The 18,037-nt window shown below is 37.7% G+C and overlaps 1 protein-coding gene across 1 annotated transcript in view; it reads left to right on the top strand.

The window, feature by feature from the left end:
* LOC104867519 (zinc finger protein 568-like) overlaps nucleotides 1–18,037 on the top strand; it is a 56,511-nt gene that overhangs the window by 31,664 nt on the left and 6,810 nt on the right. The gene's annotated exons all lie outside the window — the stretch shown is intronic.

The following is an 18,037-nucleotide window of genomic DNA, read 5'->3' as shown; positions in this document are numbered from 1 at the left end:
AAAAAAAAAAAAAAAAAAAAAAAAAGACGAGTAAACAGATAAACCACATATATAAATAATAAACCCAATATCATAAATCTGTCAGTCCTCCAAAATATCTATAGATTGAATGCATTTCTAAACAATCTTGGCCTCAGTTTTCTAGGATCTTTCTAAAATTATTCTGAAATTCATGTGAAGCAAGTCTGTTGATTGCTGAGAGTTTTGAAAAACTGAGGAAATGCCCTTAATGTATACTATTTATATAGTTACAGTCATTAAAAAGTGTGAGGTATTAGTGCATTAGGGTAACAGTTTTAAAGAACAGACCGAGGAGTGTATATGAATTTGTTATACGTTAAATGTGACAAGTTAGTAGGAAATCATGGCCTAGTAAATGACAATGTTTAGAATTATTTACATATTAAGGAGGATAAAATCATGTACAATCCTACAATTATAAAGAAATGAGGGCCAGGGATTTAGCTCAGTGGTTCTGACACCTGCCTCGCAAGCACTAGATCTCAAGTTCAATCTCCAGTACCAAACATAAGAAATATCCCAAAGAATTTTAATGATGAAATATGATAAGTCAAAGTAACCATTAGGAAAAAATACAGGTGGTTCTGTATTCCTTTGAGGGAATAAGGGGTTTTTGTGTTTTGATTTTTTAAGAATCCCATAGTTCAATTTCTGGCCTTCATCCTATAGAAATTCACACATAGAACTGGAGATTTAGCTCAGGGGTTCAGGTGCCTGCTTTGCAAGCACAAGGGCCTGAGTTCAGTCTCCAGTACCAAAAAAAAAAAAAGAGAGAGAAATTCACATGTAATGCTTAAAATGGATGGATGGATGGATAGATAAATAGACGGGACCTAAATATTCATCAGTGGCTCAATGAATGAACGATGTATGATATGTTCAGATGATAGAATTGTGTATCCCAGTTACAAACAACTACATCCAAGTTGTGTGAGAATAGTTACCTAAAACACTGTTGAATGAAAAAAAAAGAAGGTATAAATGAAACATTGTATAACATTCGTGTAAGTTGGAATGGATCACTTATTTTAAAAGTTTTTATATTGAAATATCTGTGTATGTATGCAAAACTAAGATGGGTTTGAAATCAATAATGCCTCTATTGATTGTGTTGTCTCTGGCAAAAAAGGAGTTAAAGGTGTTAATTAAGAAGGGTCTTTAGCTTGACATGTATTTTTTACACCTTACAAAAGACCAGTATAAGTAGCATATAAAATAATTCCTAAAAGTTACAGATAACAGTGATAATATGATTGGATTGTCGTAATGGTGTTTTTTCTAGTACTTTGTCAGAATTGTCAAAGGAAGCCTGTATTCATAGAAAGAAATGTTATAATGGACTCTTATGTCCTACCAGATGCTGAACTCTTATTAAAAATATTTCCAGAAAATTCATAGTTTGAATAGTACTCTTTATGAAATAATAATGTAGTTAGCATGTTTTATTAATTCCATTAATTTTTTTATATTTCCAAAATTTTTAGTCATCTTTGAATCAGTGGTGTTGTAGATTCAAGTAAACATTTAATCATTAAATTTTGAAAATCAGATGTCAGTATAATAAATGAAATCTGTTTGTATTTACTATTTTAAGGCATAATTATCTACTCATGGTCCATGCCCTTTTAGTTTGTGTCTATTACTACTTAACAACAAATTTGTTAGTTTAACAGCTAACTACTTAGTCATCTGTTTAGAGTTATGAAATGAATAAGATTTTCCTGAAATTGGACTTTGCAGTATTAATGTTTTTAGCCTGTAAGTTTCCATACAAAAGCATATAAGCATCAATGTCATTGTTAATTATTTCCCTGAGGTGGCCATAAGTAATTTTATGAAATTGCTTATTAACATATAGGTCATATTGTTACTCCCACAACTCTTTGACATATATGGCCTGTCTAGTTTGGGTCAGAAGAAATGGTGGTCTCAGATTCTGAGCAATAATTAATGAAATTCCTCTGAAAGGGTCTTACTTTCTATAACAACCCTTAAATGTACCCTTAAAATATAAAGATTGATGATGATGGTCTAAGTAGATCTTTAACTTTTTTTATAAATATCAGTTGCATTTGTTTGAAGTTGATTTCAAAAAAGTAAATCTACAAATAAAGATTGTAAAATACAACCATGATTATGTAAATGCTGATTATTAGGTATTTTTGAAAATGGATAATGATGTTAAATATAGCAAGAACTTAATGAAAACAGTAACAGCTTAAAATATCTAAATGAATATTGTCATTTCATATAAACCTAGTGTTAGCTGCAAACTTTGTTTTGTTTTCTAATTTCATTCATTAACAGCACAAGAATTTCTATATAAATATTTTCAGTTGAGAGACATTAATTTTTGTCTATCTGTTTTGTGATTTTTTTTCTTTTCTTTTTCCTTTTCCTCTCTATATTTCATGTACCTTAAGTATTTTTTCCCTTTCTTTACATAACTTTGGGATCAACAAAAAATTTTAAATTTTGCTTAAGCCTCAAAGCCTAAAAACTTCCTTAGGCTCCCTCCTCTTTTGGCTTCTCCCTGATTCCTTAAGACTAGCTGAGTTTATTGGGGGAGAGAAAATGCTTGGAGATAAACTGCATCTGAAGTCTAAAAAGGGTGTATTACTGATTGCATGTTAGCAAGCAAGTGATCTGGTCTCTATAAATTCACCTCCCCATTTTAAAAGGAAGAAATAACATATAGATATAATTGTCTGTGGTAACAATTTAAAGAACATTAATCAAATTATGGCAAAGTCCTCTTTACCAGAATATACATTCTGGTATAATGCTATTGGAGCATTTCCCTTCTAGATTTCAAACTTCAAAAGGTCCCATTCCTGTGAGTGACCTTGGAAACCACAGAATAAAATATTTAGCAGTGGTTTGGATTAGCAGCAATAGAAATTAATAGATTTAAGTGTACTTTGGAAATAATTTAATAGAACTTGCTCAGGTAAAAAAGAAGAAAGACATAAATTGGGCTGGGGATTTAGCTCAGTGGCAACACACCTGCCTCCAAGCACAAGGTCCTTAGTTCAATACCTGGTACCAGGATGAAAAGAGAGATATATATAACTCCTTGTTATGGCACACCACTGGGTGGGTGGTGGAATATTTACTTAATATGCTTAATAATACTTAAATGGTGAGAACCATTTTAGGGTAAAGGTTGGGGGATGGAATCCATATCTTTTACGGACTTTGTTTTCAGTTGTATATCCAGAAACATAAGAATTCCTATACAAATGATTTAATGAGGAAATGCTTTCAGTAAGAAGGTTGAGGACATGGAGGAAGCTAGACAGCACAGGGAAATGGGGTCAGGGGTATTAGGTGAGGTATCATGATGCCATGGGTCATTTCAGTCTGATCCTGGGGAAGGTTGGAAATGTAAGTTATACCTCAGAGTTGTTGATTTTACCTTAAGGACCAAAGCACTTATGCTTTTGACTGCTGGCAACTCACATTTAAGTTCCTCTACAGGAATCACTCGTGGATGAAAAGAGCTGCCTAATGCAAGTTTATACTGTCCCTTGAGGACACCCTGGACCCTTTGCCTCAATTTATGACAACTCTGAAGAGCCATCTCAGGTTTGGAACTCTCTGAGGAATTACAACTGCATTGTAGTTCAGTTTCTACTTCCCTTATACCTTAAAACTGGTGATATTCCCAAGAGCTTTTCCCAGTAAACCCCAGTATTAAATTTTCATCTTAAATGCTGTCTGCCACAGAACCTGATGTAAGAGAGTGGAGCATTTTGCAATAGGCACTATTCTTAGATTAGTAATTTTTTTAAATGTTTTTAAATGTATTTGAAAATGCCATTTTCTTTACATGTTGATATAAATAATATTTTGTGAAAAAATAGGAAAATATTTAAGAAGAGAGGCATTGTTGATACCATTTTACAAATACCTTTAATGCCGTACTGGAAGATTAACTGGGTTCTCATAGCTCCTGTATGGAGTCTGTAGCAATGTAACTTTCACATAGACTGGGAAAACTCCTCTGTATACTTATGAAGAATCAAAATGGAAAAGGAAACTAAGCCGGGCGTGGTAGCACACGCCTATAATCCCAGCACTTGGGAGTTTGAGGCAGAAGGATCGCTGTGAGTTAGAGACCAGCCTGGGCTACATAGTGAGTTCCACATCAGTCTCAACTACATAGTGAGACCCTGTCTCAAACTCACCCCGAAAAAAAGGAAAGTAAAATCTTGGCATTGTTTTGAAAGTAGTTCTGACCTTAGGGACCTGTAAATATTCCCTGACCACTCTTTAAGAACTCCTATTTTGACACCTAGTTTAATCTTTTCAGAGGCTCAATGTGATGGACTAAAGAGATGTGTAGGAAGAGGTACCAAGGGGAAGTACTGGCATGCAGTTAATAAATGTGACCCAAGATGGAGAATTTGAGAATCAAAAAGGAATGGTGGGGACCAGAGATTTAGCCTAATGGCACCGTGCCTGCCTCACAAGCCCAAGGTCCTGAATTCAATCCCTACCCCCCCAAAAAAAAGGTAAGAAAAAGAATAGTAGATAAATAGAAACATACTGACAATAAAGAGCAAAATGGGGTTACAGGGTTTAAAAAATTGATGTACTGGAAGACAATTGAAATGGTTGAAATGGGTTTGATTTAAAGTATTTCAGGTCCCTTCATTGTTAAAGATAGGGCTAATGTTTTGAGATACAGATTTTATAGGATGTGAGAGACCAAAAATAAGTATTTTAAGATAACTGATTTTATTGTCCTCACACTTAATGGTCTACAAGTTAGGCAGTACAGGACTGGTGTAAATTTTATTATTTTGTATCACCTCTAGTATGGTAGCCTATTCTCATGATCATAGGTGGCATGCCATCACATTTATATCACAAGGTGCCAAGTAGAGGAGGGGACAAAAAAGCACACTGATTTACTTTAAGGACAAATATCTGATGTACATATTGACTTCCTTCGCACCCTCCTAGCTGGAACTCAGTAGTGTAGCCAGATATATCTTCAAAGCTAGCTGGGAAATTTAAAAGATTTCCAATATTGGAACCAATGTCCTTTGGTTGAAGAAGCCATAGTTTAACATGGCATTATGGGAAGGAGGCTGCTGTTCCATGTGCCAGCCGTTTTAAGGCGCAAAGCACTATGGGAAGGAGGCTGCTATTTTATGTGGCAGCCATCTTAGTGCACTGTGGGAGCCATTTTAAGGCAAGGAAAATCTTAACAGGTGGGAAATTCACTCAGTGCCAAGGCCTGAGTTCAGTCCTCACTACTGAAAAAATTTTGTGGCAAACCCAGTAACTATGGGAATATGAATGTCCCCAAAGTTGGAGCGGCCCCTGGCGTCCTTCATCCTCCCGCTCACAGTGGTTTACAAAGGCTGTTTGCCCTGCTGCTTTTGCTGTGCTTTTCGTTTCTTTTCTTGTGCTTTTCGTTGGCCATTTCCTTTTTGTATTTCCTTCTCTATTTACAAAACCATCTATTTATCTGCCTGTAAGTCAAGTCCAGCTGGAAGGACAGTGCCAGGCTGTCCAGACTGAACCTGGCCTACAGCATGGCCATCGGGGGCCTGCTGACTCGCGGCCTTCGCACCTCCTGTGGTCCTGCTTCTCTTTTCCTCTTTCCCCCTGTCCTCTTCTGCTCTCCACTTTGTGACAGGGTCAACGCAGTCCCTGCTGGGCAGCTCTGGGCTTTGTTCCCAAGGCAGGGTTGGCTGCCTCTGTGAGCCGGGGTCTGAGCGCTGAGTGGCGGACGCGGTGTCCTGGGTGGGTCCCTCACGTGCCGTGGCACCGTGTCAGCGCTGCCCGTGGGCCATGGCGTGCACGCCTTGGCCTAAGAACTGCAGGTTCAGGGTCTCCTCGGAGTTCCTGCTGCTGACAGAGCCTCGGTCCTGGTTCATGCCAAGACTGGAGGTGCCTGGACGGCTCCGCTGTGCTGGAGAATCGGGCAGGAAGCAAAGGGCCGGAGGGGGGTCCAAATCGCTGGCCCTCAGCGCTGCCAGCCAGGTTCACTGCTTTCCGAAAGTGGTGAGTAGTTGTCAGGTAAAAGTCGTCATTCTGCTGGGTCTGCTGGGCCGGGGGCTGAACCCGGGGCCGAACCCGGGGCCTGGTGCCAGTGGGAATTGCTCTTTCCCAGCCGCCCTCCTGGGCACTCTTACTCCAGGCTGTAGACACTCGAGGTTTGTGTTCTCATTCTGGTGGTTTTGTTTTCACTTCTTACCTTTTCCCTGTTGACTTATATCACTAAAACATTCCCATCCACTTTCTTTATGACCCCCCCCCTTTTTCCATTTCCCTTTTTAAAAATTGAATATATGCATAAAGTATAAAACTTGCAAGTGAATATCTTCATTAATTTTTACTTGTATGTACTTGTATATCTCTTCCTTGGTTCCTTTCCTCATATTGATTACCAGCACTCTGACTTCCATCTCCATAGATTATTTTTCCCTGTTCTAGAAATTTATATACATTGAATCGTATGACTTTGATTTCTGGCCATATTTGTTCAGATTATAAGTTTTTATCATCTACTTCTGTGTCTCAGGAGTTGTTTCTTGCAGTACTGGTGAGTGAACCCAGAGCCTTCCAAGTGAGCTACATCCCAAGACAGGGTCTCATTGAATTGTCCAGAAAGGACTGGAATGTGCAGTCCTCCTTGCACCTCCTAGAGCGCCAGGATTATAGGTACATGCCACACAGCTGGCTTTGTTTCTTTTAGTTTGTACCACAGCGTGTTTCTACAGTTACCTGTTGGTAAATAAGTAGTTTCTGGCTTAGAATCATTGGAAATAAAACTACCATGAACACTTGTGTAAAAGTCTTTATATAGATATGTGTAAAAACATATTTCTCATGGGTACCTAAGACACAACTGTCTGCTTAACCCTAAGTGTGTGTTTTATGAAAGCTCTTGATTTTTATTGTTATCAATTCAACCTTAGTTTCATTTTACTTATCTTGGCATGCTATGAAAATATTAACCTCTGTTGCAGTTTCAGATGATAACTTTATGAACCAGCAAATGCAGATGGACATTAGCTGCACCAGGCTTTGGACAGGGTGCCAGTGCAAAAGCCAAGGCAGAGCCTTAGCAGCTGCTCCTGTGGCATAAGTAAAGACTATATCCTACAGATATTTTAGTGTTCCCATGTAACCAGCTGCTGGTTCCTCTTTAAATGTAGCACATGGGAGAACAGCATGAAATGCCATTTTACAAAATACTCCCAAGATAGTCTGTTAAACAGCCTTGACAGAGAGCTGTACTGTAACAAGTGCTCTAATTCAAAGTTATTCCTTACCATTGATGATACTTTTTCATGCACGGGAGAGGCCCAAGTCACATACAAATTTGTTATATTAGCCTCAGCCTTGGCTTACATTTGCTGCAGAAGAGCGGGGGGAAGTGCCTGCCACTTTCCTGATGTGGATATCATGCATCTCAGGCCTTATGCTTGTAGTATCACTCACACTTTTTGAGTATGGGGCAACCCACCAGACTTCTCTACCATACAGAGCTGCAACCTTATCTCCAAAGAGGTATGAACCCAGCCTTGATGAAGGACCTCCTTCCAAGGGTGTCCTGGGCTGGGGGTTTAGATCAGTGGTTCTGCCACCTGCCTTGCAAGCACAAGGAGCTGAGTTCGATCCCCAATACCAAAAAAAAAAAAAAATGGTGTCCTTCTTTGAGTATTCTCTCTCATCTCTAAGGAGCCCAATAATTCTTTATATTAAAATTTGTTTAAATTTCTTTGTAGTTTTTGACTCCTAATTGAACCCCCTAATTGATACAGACTTTAAATTGGCTACAAGTACAGAATCTTTTCATTGATTTTGGGAGAAATCCCACTGTCATTCACCTTCACACTTCCATGGTACCCAGTTCCTAAAAATTTTATAAAGCAGAACAGTTTATCAACAACCAAAAGCATCAATTATTTGACCTCAGTGCTCCTGCTTCCTTGGCAGATCATAATCTGCATAATAAAAACTCCCATTTTTCTTCCTAAGATATGTGTGTCTTTCCCATCAGTGGAGAACTTCAACTTGAAAAGAAATATCTGTTTACAATGGTGATGTATTATCTAGCCATTACCGTCTTAACTATAGGACCCTATTTAGTTCACCAGTACTAAAATGGCCTCATTTTGTGTGTCTCCTGACACAATACAACAAAGACACAACATTATCTATGCAGTCTCCTTACTAAATATTTAACCTAAATTTTACTGGAAGGAAATAACCAGACATATCCAGAATGCGAGACATTTTAGAGGACAACTAGCTAGGTTCTTTAAAAGAAAAAAATATAGTTAATTCTGGAGAAAACAAAAACAGTAGAGACACTTTTATTTTTTAAAAAAGTAATTTTATTGGTACATTTTAGGTATACAATATAATGACATTCATCATTGGAAATTTGCACCTTAAAATATTCTGGTTCTTATTTTTGCCCAATTTCCCTGCCCTTCCTTCAACCCCTCCACCCCTCCTTATTAACAAAGATTTTGTTTCCATTTTTTTCCTTTTCTCTTTAATTTCATGTGACACTTTTAGATTAAAAGAAACTAAAGAGATAACATTAAATGTAATGCATGGACTTTGGGTCTTGCTTAAAGAAAAATGTATGTAAGACATTTGGGAGGCATTTGAATATGAATGAATTCTGGTGTTAATTTTCTTTGGTGCGATCATGATGTTATTGCTAAAAGTACAAAGGGTATGTATTACTGTGTTTAGTGATGTGTGTCAGACACCATTTTGTGCTGTGTGACATGTGCTACTGTGTTTAATGATAAATGTGTGAAATACTTTGCTTAGTGTTGTGTGTGTTTAGAAAATGCCCCAATCTTAGTAGATATATACAGACATATTTAGTAGGGGAATAACATGATGCTGGGGTTTATTTTGGGGTTTTTTTTGTTGTTCTTTTTTTTTACCAGGGATCAAACTCAGGACCTTGCGCTTGGGAGGCAGGCAGCGGAACCACTGAGCTAAATCCCCGGCCCTGCTTGGGTTTATTTTTTATTTATTTATTTTTTCTGGGAACAGGAATCTAACTCAGAACTTTGTACTTGCGAGGCAGGCATGGCACCACTGAGCTAAATCCCCGGCCCTGCTTTGGTTTATTTTGAACTCATAGAGAGAGAAAGAGACTCAAAAATGGCAGATTAATATTTGGTGAATCTATGGGACAGGTGTGTATAGAAGTTATTGATACTATTATTTTAATAGTATGGAGATTTAAAAATTTTTTTAAATAAACAATTGAAATGTGCTCATGTACTGTGTTCCACCACACGGGGAGAAATAAATGTGAGAGAGTGAGGAGCACTGAACTTTTTTGGACTGTCCCCAAATGCCCCCATAGGGACAGAATTGGGGAAGTAGTTCTTTAATTTATTTCTGTAAGAAATTATTAGAAGGAATGTATAAATCTAGTTTCGTGTATGATGATTATAGAGTTTCACGTAATATATTCAAAATTATTTAAGTTGTATGGTTTAACTTTCTCATTTCTAATGTTTTTATCAGTTTTATCTTCTAGAATCAAATAGTTGATTTTAAAAATCTTGTTCACTATTTTGCTTTCTATTACCTGTTTCAGGGTTTTTACTTATTTGGTTTTTATCTAACAGAATATAGTAAGTAACTTTACAACAAAGAATGTCATGGCCAAATTATAAGGGAATTACTCTTAAATGGAAAAGGAAAAAATCAGTCACAGATACACATTATAAAATTAGCTGCTATTAACTGTTAGTGAAAGTTTATAGACAATAATATTATCTAAATGCCTGTCTTTCTGTTTTCTTTATAAAAATGTTGAAATGGTATTACCTACTATATGGAGTTCAGGTCACTTTTTCCACATTAAGTGTTTCTCGGATATATTTCTGTCATTAAATATCCTTCTGAAATTTAATCTTACAATAATATTGCAGTGCCATTACATTGATACTCCATTAATTCACACTTTGGACCCAGGGGTGACACCTTTCAATCTCTTTCACTCATTTGCCCCATGCTGAGCTGAACAGCCTCCTCAGTCTCCCCTCAGCCACATCCCCAGCCTCTAGGTTGGAACACTTTTTGTGGACTTAATTGGGGGGGTTCAGAGTGGTGATGAAAACAAGAATGAGGGGGCCGGGGATTTAGCTCGGTGGTTCTGCTGCCTGCCTCGCAAGTGCAAGGACCCATGTTCAATCACTAGTACCCGGTACCAAAAAGGATGAATGCCTGGCTACAGCATCACCACATTCCCAACTACAGCTTGCACTTCTCTGTGGCACCTGGGACTAGAGGATGAATCTCTTGCCCAAATTCCACATCTCTGTTCTGTCAGAGAACAGAGTCCCTTCAGCCACTGGGTGTCTAGGCCCATAGAGAAGCCCCCAGCCTAAGTGACAGGAGTGTGAGACCCTAAGAGATGGGCCCAGTTAGGCTATGTCTTGAAGCCAAAGATTTGGGCTCAATGACAGTTGCTAGACTGAAAGCAACTGTAGTTGGGCTCTTAATGGAGGAAGAAGCCTACAGACTTAGAATCTCTCCCAGGACTCCTATCTGGGCAACTAAGGTTATGACTTTTCTTTATAAGATGGGAGAGGGGTAGTGCAGGTGTCTCTGGGCACCCTTTTTTTGTCGAAGGGTAGGGGGAGGTTCGGGAGTATTCTGACTGGACCTCCTCTGGGCTCCAGGGAGGAACTATTGACTCATACTTTCTTAACCATTTTCTTTTCCACCTTTTTCTTTCTCTAAGAACCCAGAAGAGGAAAAGAGAACTGTGCACTGAAAGTAATGGTGAAGGTAAGCTGCTTTTTCCACTTGGCTTCTTTAAAAGCGTTTCTTGGTTTTCAACATGCTATCCTAATTCTGCAATTTACCCAAAATATTAAATTAGTGTTTTGGAGAGAGCAGAAAAAAGGAAAAGACTGCATTACGGAGTAGTTTTCCTAAGCCAGCCCCAGAACGGTCTGATTTGTACAAATTGTCCTGTGTGATCAAGAATTTCCATTTCTCTGGATTTTCTTCATTCTCAGGATAGTCTGATTTTGTTTGGTTTTTTGGTTTTTGTTTTTGAGACAGGGTCTTGCTATGCAGTCCAGGCTGGCCTTGAACTCACTCTTGTCTCAGCCTCCTGAGTGCTGGGATTACAAGTGTGAGCCACCATGCCCAGCTCATCAGAACTGTCTTGATTGTGAACTCTGCCCCAGTGATTTTACAGGGAAATTGAAGGACAGATTAAGGTCACTCACTTTAGTTTCACTCATTTCTTTGTTGACCTCTCCAGAACTAATCTAGCTACATCGCCATCCTCTTTCGCTTTTAAAAAATTTTATATTGTGATAGAGTCTTGCTAAGTTGCCATGTTGCCCAGGCTGGGCTCAAACTTGTGATCTTCCTGCTTCAGCCTGTCAGTGCTGGGATCACTGTAGCTGCCACCACCCCCAGCTGCAGTGGCCTTTTTGCTTACAAATTTCTAACAGCCTAGAGTGCTTGTCTACTCCATTAAGCTCTAGATATTGTTTCCCAAGCTAAAAATAGCCTAACTGTATTCTTCCTGATGATTAAAGTAATATAGGAATGGTATTCAGTCTGCCTTCTATCCTTTGAAATTCTGTTCCTTTACTGAGTCCCATTTAATCTTCTGTTATATGATACTTTCTACATATCCTTCAACTTAAGTAAGTTACTGTTTCCTCATTTCAAGTAGTAAGATTCTTTAAATTAGAGCCAGTTTTTTCTGCATAAAAAACTCTCAGTTTGGCTGAGGTTGCAGTTCATTGGCAGAGCTTTTGCTAGCATGTGTGAGACCCTGAATTTAATGCCTAGCACCACAAGAAGGAAGTGAAGGAGAGGGGCCCCTCAAGTCTTACCAATTTAAAGAACAAGTCTAAATATCTCCTGATCTGGTCCTTCTTTTCAGCCTTATCTCTCTGCTTTCTCACTCACTCTAGTTACATTGAACTATTAACCATCCCCAGAATGCACAGTACTGTCTTTTTCCCTTGCACAGGAAACTCAGGAGGGGCACTTATTCCCCCTCCCCTCTCTCTGGGTCTCCTGGACCCAGCTGAAGAACCAGTGTCTTCGTCACCTGCATGAGCCTCCTAGTTGTGCTTTGTAGTTCTAAGTACCTGCATCCCCATTGCTGCATCAGTCATAGTCCTTATCACACTCTGACTATATTTTTAAAACTGCCTTTACTAATTATTGAATAGCAGAAAATGTATAGTGTACACTGAGCATTCCTTATCCAAAACTGAAACTGCTTAGAAATACAAACTTTTTTAGGACATTGGCTAATGTTCTTGCAAATATTCCAAAATTTGAAATACTTTTGGTCCCAGCCACTTCAGATAAGAGATACTCAGTCTGTACAAGAATGACTGAGCAATTTTAGAGAAGATGTCTTTGACGTGTCATTTTTTCTAATGATGCTTGCTCTTGTTTTGTTTTTTAATATGTCTATTAGTCTATGGGTATTGCTTTTTATGCCTAAATTATGCTAAAGTTTTTGTTTGTTTGTTTTGTTTTGTTTTTTTGAGACAAGGTCTCACTTTGTAGTTCAGGGAAGCCTTGAACCCATTATGTAGCTGAGTTGCCCTCAAATTTGCGAATTTCTCCCAAGTTCAATCCCAAACACAAAAACTTGTGATCCTCCTGCCCCAGCCTCTTGAGTGCTGGGATTACATGCATGCACCACCATGGATGGTTCTACTCAAATTTTTTATCGTAAATAATACCTTTCTACCTTTTTTTGGTACCAGGGATTGAACTTGGGACCTTGTGCTTGCAAGGCAGCCTTTTCTATCTCTTAAAGTGATCATCAGAGAGTTTTCTCATTCATTAATGTACCTAGTAACTTTAATTGATTTCTGATATACACATCTTGCTTTTTGGGAAAATTCTAACTCAGCCATAATGCACAGTATTGTAATTTTTTTAACATATTACTAGATTCAGTTTGTTAACAATTTATTTATATCTTTGTTATGTATAAGACTGACCTACTATTTCAGGTCTTGAAACATCTTTGTGCAAGTTACTTTATCCCAGGAGTTGCCAAACTGTGGCCCTTCTCTGCACACTGAAAATATTTTCTACATTTTTAAATGACTGGGGAAAAAATGTAATTATATGAAAGACGGTGCCTGATAGAAGGAAAATGTGGTATGGAAATTATGTGAAATTCAAATCTTAGTGTCCATGAAAAAAGTGTAATGAGCATAATCATGCTAGCTCCTTTCATTTATTTTTTAACATCTACAGCTGCTTCTGTGCAGCAGTGGCAAAGTTGAGAAGTTGCAATAGAGATATTTACTCTTTGACCCTTTACAAAAAAACCATGCTGACTTCTGGTCTAATCTCATAAAGTAAGACCAAGAATGTTCTTTCTTTTTCTTCATTTTTTTCCATGGTAAAGGAGGCTTAAAGTACAATGTTCAACTAATAACAATTTTCCCTTTATGGCATGTTCTTATTACTAGTGTGAGCAAAGCCCTTTTCTTCTGTTTGTTTATTCCTTGTCTTCTGTTCCATTTGCAAATTCACTCCCACTCCTCCTTAGGCAATGTACATCTTTTCTTAGTACCTCTTGTCTTTTCATATACATCTTTTTCTTAGTATGTATTCATGCAAAATGTTTTTCTCTTATGCTCAGGCCAATGTGGCTATTTTTCCAAATCATCCATATACGATTGAGATGAATATTACTTTAATTGGCTACATTTATTTTATATGTAGCTATTATATCTAGCTTATTAATTTTATTAAAGTAGTGTGTTTTTACCTTTGTCTCTTGTGCATATCTGTTATATTTAGTATTGTGTTAAAGTCTCCTAATATGTCTAATATTCATTTGTCATAATTCTGTTCTCTTTTACATATTCCTATGTATTTACTTTTTAAGCATGCATACAAGTTTATCTTTTTCTGACTTTTACTCCTAGTCTTTCTGAAAATTTATGTTTTAGGTGTATCTCTTATAAACAGGATATAGTAGGTCTTTGGATTTTGAAAGTTTTGATTTATTTTGCCTGTTAATGAGAGCATTTAGTTTAGTCTACTTTGCAGTGTTGTAATTATTGTTAAAATTAAAAGCATTATTTTTATGCTTTTTATTCTACTTTTTCTGTATTTTGTCTCATGTCATTTTTTTCTCTGTGAGATTGAAAGTTATAAATTATTTGTTTAGTGGTTACCTTAGAAATTTTAGCACACTTTTTAAATTTAAAATATAAAAGAATATCTTTATGTTCTTGCTGAATACTGTAAAGAACTAGGATATTTTAACTAATTAAACAACTTGTTTTATTCTCAGGTCTTTTTCTTTCATAATTTTTAAACTTACTTTTAAACTTACATAGCATTTCTAGTGTTTTATACTTTGAACATTAGCTTAAATTATGTACATATTTACTGTTCTCTTTGTTCACCATTCTTTATGTCTCAAATCTTCCTTCTGAGATTGCTTTTCCTTAACTAGAAGTAAATTAATGAATTTCTCTGTGTTTGATTTTTAGGTGTTTTTATTTGCCTTCATTTGTAATTTTCTCTTAGCACACTGAGACATTCTGCTGTCTTCTAGTCTACATTGTTGTTACTGAATAGTATTCTGTCAGAGCAATTGTTCTTGCATAATCTATCTTTAATCCCAAATTGTTTTAAATTACATCCTGTGCCTGATTCATTTTTTCTCCCCCCCAGACAAAATTCATATAACATACAGTTGAACATTCTAAAGTATATAGTTCAGTGGCATTTAGTGCATTTACAATATTGTGCTGCTTTATTTTTTTACTTCTAGGTCATTTTCCTTGGAATTCTACCCATGGGTTCTTGGGACCAAGTTGAAAGTTGTTCTGGGGCTGGGGATTTAGCTCAGTGGCACTGCACCTGCCTCACAAGCCCAAGGGTCCTGAGTTTGATCCTCAGTACCAAAAAAAAAAGTTGTTCTGGTAAAACAGATCTGTGTTTGCTTCCACCATGAATACTGCCAAGTCAACCACTTTAAATTCATAGATATCAGAGAACCAAGACCTGTCATGTAAAGGTACAAGATCCCAATGATGAATATAACTGTATGTATACCTAAAAAGCACCAATAAACTCAATGAGAAAAATAAATACATAAAATAAATTCATAGATACCAACATTTGTAGATACAGCTTTGTAATATAAATATGAGCTGCAGGCCTGTGTAAGGGCTGGCTGTGGTTATAATTCTTCAGGGAGAATATTTTCTTTCCACCAACTTCCCAGGTTCAAATTAGGCAGTTTTCCCTACAGCCCTGAAGAGTTGTGGTACTACTTCCTAACAGTCTCAGGTCTTTGATGTATGCAACCAGTTAAATTCCCATCTTGGCCAGCTCTAGGCCTGGCCTGCTCCTGCTCCTGCAGATGGTGACTGTCAAAGCGCATGGTTATCTGGGCTCCACAGACATTCTCCAGGAAAAATAACCTTCAGATGCTCAGCAAACTCCCCTTGCGTTCCCATTTTTCCTTAGTTTTAGCCTCCAGAGATGGCTTTCCTTTTTATGTCAGCTCATACTGCATTCCAGAATATTTTTAATATTCAGTCCATTATTTGGTCAAGGTAACTAGTACCCTACAGAGTGTGAGGTCCTGTGATTATTTCTACTTTTCTTGTTTTTCCTGGGGGGGGTGTTCATTGCTGAGCCAGTCATGGGGGTTTGATTGATATTTTTGAATAAAATAATTTTGTGGTACAGCTGCTTTTGACCTTTGATTTTCCCTTATAGACTGCTATCCTCTGCAGTGACAAATGGAGCAAATCTAGCATTTTGTGTTCATGAAAATAGCAGCTGAAGGGCTTTTTAAATGAAATTCTCAGCTACATCTGAAAGAGCCAGAAGCAGACAGCATCCAATGGTGGATTGGACAAGTCTAGGTTAGAAACCCAGCAGTGCCACTGCTAACTGCAAATCCAAATAAATGACTTCTCTTCTCCAGCTAAAACTCCCTTTGAATTAGTGTTTGTGGAGTCTCCCAAGAAATTAAACACATGAAGCACCAGGAATGTAAAATGCATAGAGCACAATAATTACGTAATTATAGTTGAGATGTGGTGAAAACTGTATTATTAGCAGGCTGGGAGTAGGGGCCAGAGAAAATGTTAGGCAGAAAAACCATAGATGATCTCAAGTAGGAACTGTGCTTTCATTTAAAGCCATTTGCAATATATAACCAGGTAGTTAAGCTGTACTGAGGCTCCACAGGACCTGCTGATCATACTGGTTTGTACGACTCAGTATTAGTGATTCACTAGGTTTCTGCTCAGTTCTGTGGTCCCAATTCTTGATTATGAGAACAAAGCCATGGAGGTAGCTGATGCATGGCATCTGCTAGACCCCAGGAGAGACCGGAAGCTTTTATTTCAGAAAACTTTCTCCAGAGCTGGACCTGTATCAAGAGCCTGAGGTCTCCATCCAGTCTTTGGGATGCCTCCAGTGGCAGAGGCATCTTTCAGGTTGTAGAAAAAGGGTCATAGCAAGCCATTCTGGGCATGGATCCACTTCATCCAGTTGGCCAGTTGTTTCAATCAGTGATTCTACCACATGCTGCTGTCCCTTAAGTGTTCTCTTGTTCTCCAAAATGTATTTAGCTATTCACCAGCAAACTACTTAGCACTTCCTAAGTGTATACCCTTCCACCAAGAGCACTGATGGAATGGGGAAAACGGGCCTTGCTGGAAATTCTATACCTTCCTTCTTAGAGCTGTCATTTGATGAAATGGAACTGACTGGTTAAGCAAAGTCACATGTTGTAAACTTGGATTTTCTCATGAGAAAGAAGGGAATTGATGTTCATTTGTTGAAGTCTTGGTATCTGCCAGTATCACTAGCTCTCTGGGATTTTTAGAACTGGTAAATGATTGGATTGTAACAAACAGTGTATGAAGCTTGTGATATTTCCAAGGAGCCTATGCCAGATGCATACCAATAAGTGGCTCTATTCTGAACTTGTGTAGTGTGTGTTCAACTTACGTCACATTGTTGTAAATCTGGATCTTTCCCTGTCCATTTTGGTAGCTAAAGTAGAAGGAGACTAGTAAGAGACAATTTAGCTGGATGTATATGCATTGAGAAGTAATGACTCTCATAACTGCAAAAGATCCTTAATCTCTCCAAACAAGTGCCAAAAAAAGAATAAGTATATAAGATGCAGCCAGTAAAAATTATGTCTGTTTAGGAATTTTTTGTAACATGGAAAAGTGATTAAGATTTAATATTCTAGAGGTTTGGGCCTGACCTCTAGATGGGTAGTTTTATTTTCTTGAGCCTAACTTTTGAATTATGAAATTATTTAAATTATATTCCTCACAAGCACAAGGACCCAAGTTCAATCCCCAGTACCAAAAAAGTGGGGGGGATTTGGCTCAGTGGTTCTGCCACCTGCTTTGCAAGCACAAGGGCCCAAGTTCGATCCCTGGCACCAAAAATATAAATAAATAATAAATAAAAATAAATTACATTCATTTTCAGAGATAATGTTGTAAATCAAGTTATTATCAGCCTAACATACACACAACTGGGGCTATGACTGGAATTTTAGTTTTAACTTACAAACAAAGTTTCGAGTTATAACCCAAACGCCTGCTGGTTGTGCTTCCAGATGGTCTCAAATACAGATTTAACCCTTAAAGAGTTCTGCAAGAAACATCCTTTCCTGTGTGGGATTAAATGAGTAATCATGGGCCAATGTCTCTCTAAGGACACTGAGATCTGCCTGTAAACAGGAGAGAGACTTTGAAGGCTGTGAAGAAGAACCTGAGCCTTCAATTGACCAACCTGAGTTATAACCAGCCCTCGAGAACAAAATGGGTTTGTAAGTCAAGGGCCAACCATATTTTGTAAAAACCTAGATTTTTCTTCAGTTTCTTGGGATGATGGGGAGGAGGCAATGAAGTATGTGCTGAACATGGAGTGTGCTCTGTACTTTGTGTATAATTTAGTTTGTGAAACACTCATTTGAACTTTTTTTTTTTTTTTTTTTTTT

This window comes from Fukomys damarensis, unplaced genomic scaffold (genome assembly GCF_012274545.1).
Source record: "Fukomys damarensis isolate Sample0158 unplaced genomic scaffold, DMR_v1.0_HiC HiC_scaffold_19, whole genome shotgun sequence".
Lineage (NCBI taxonomy): Eukaryota > Metazoa > Chordata > Mammalia > Rodentia > Bathyergidae > Fukomys > Fukomys damarensis.
Note: the sequence above shows the minus strand (reverse complement) of the source record. Positions and strands in the feature narration are given on the sequence as shown.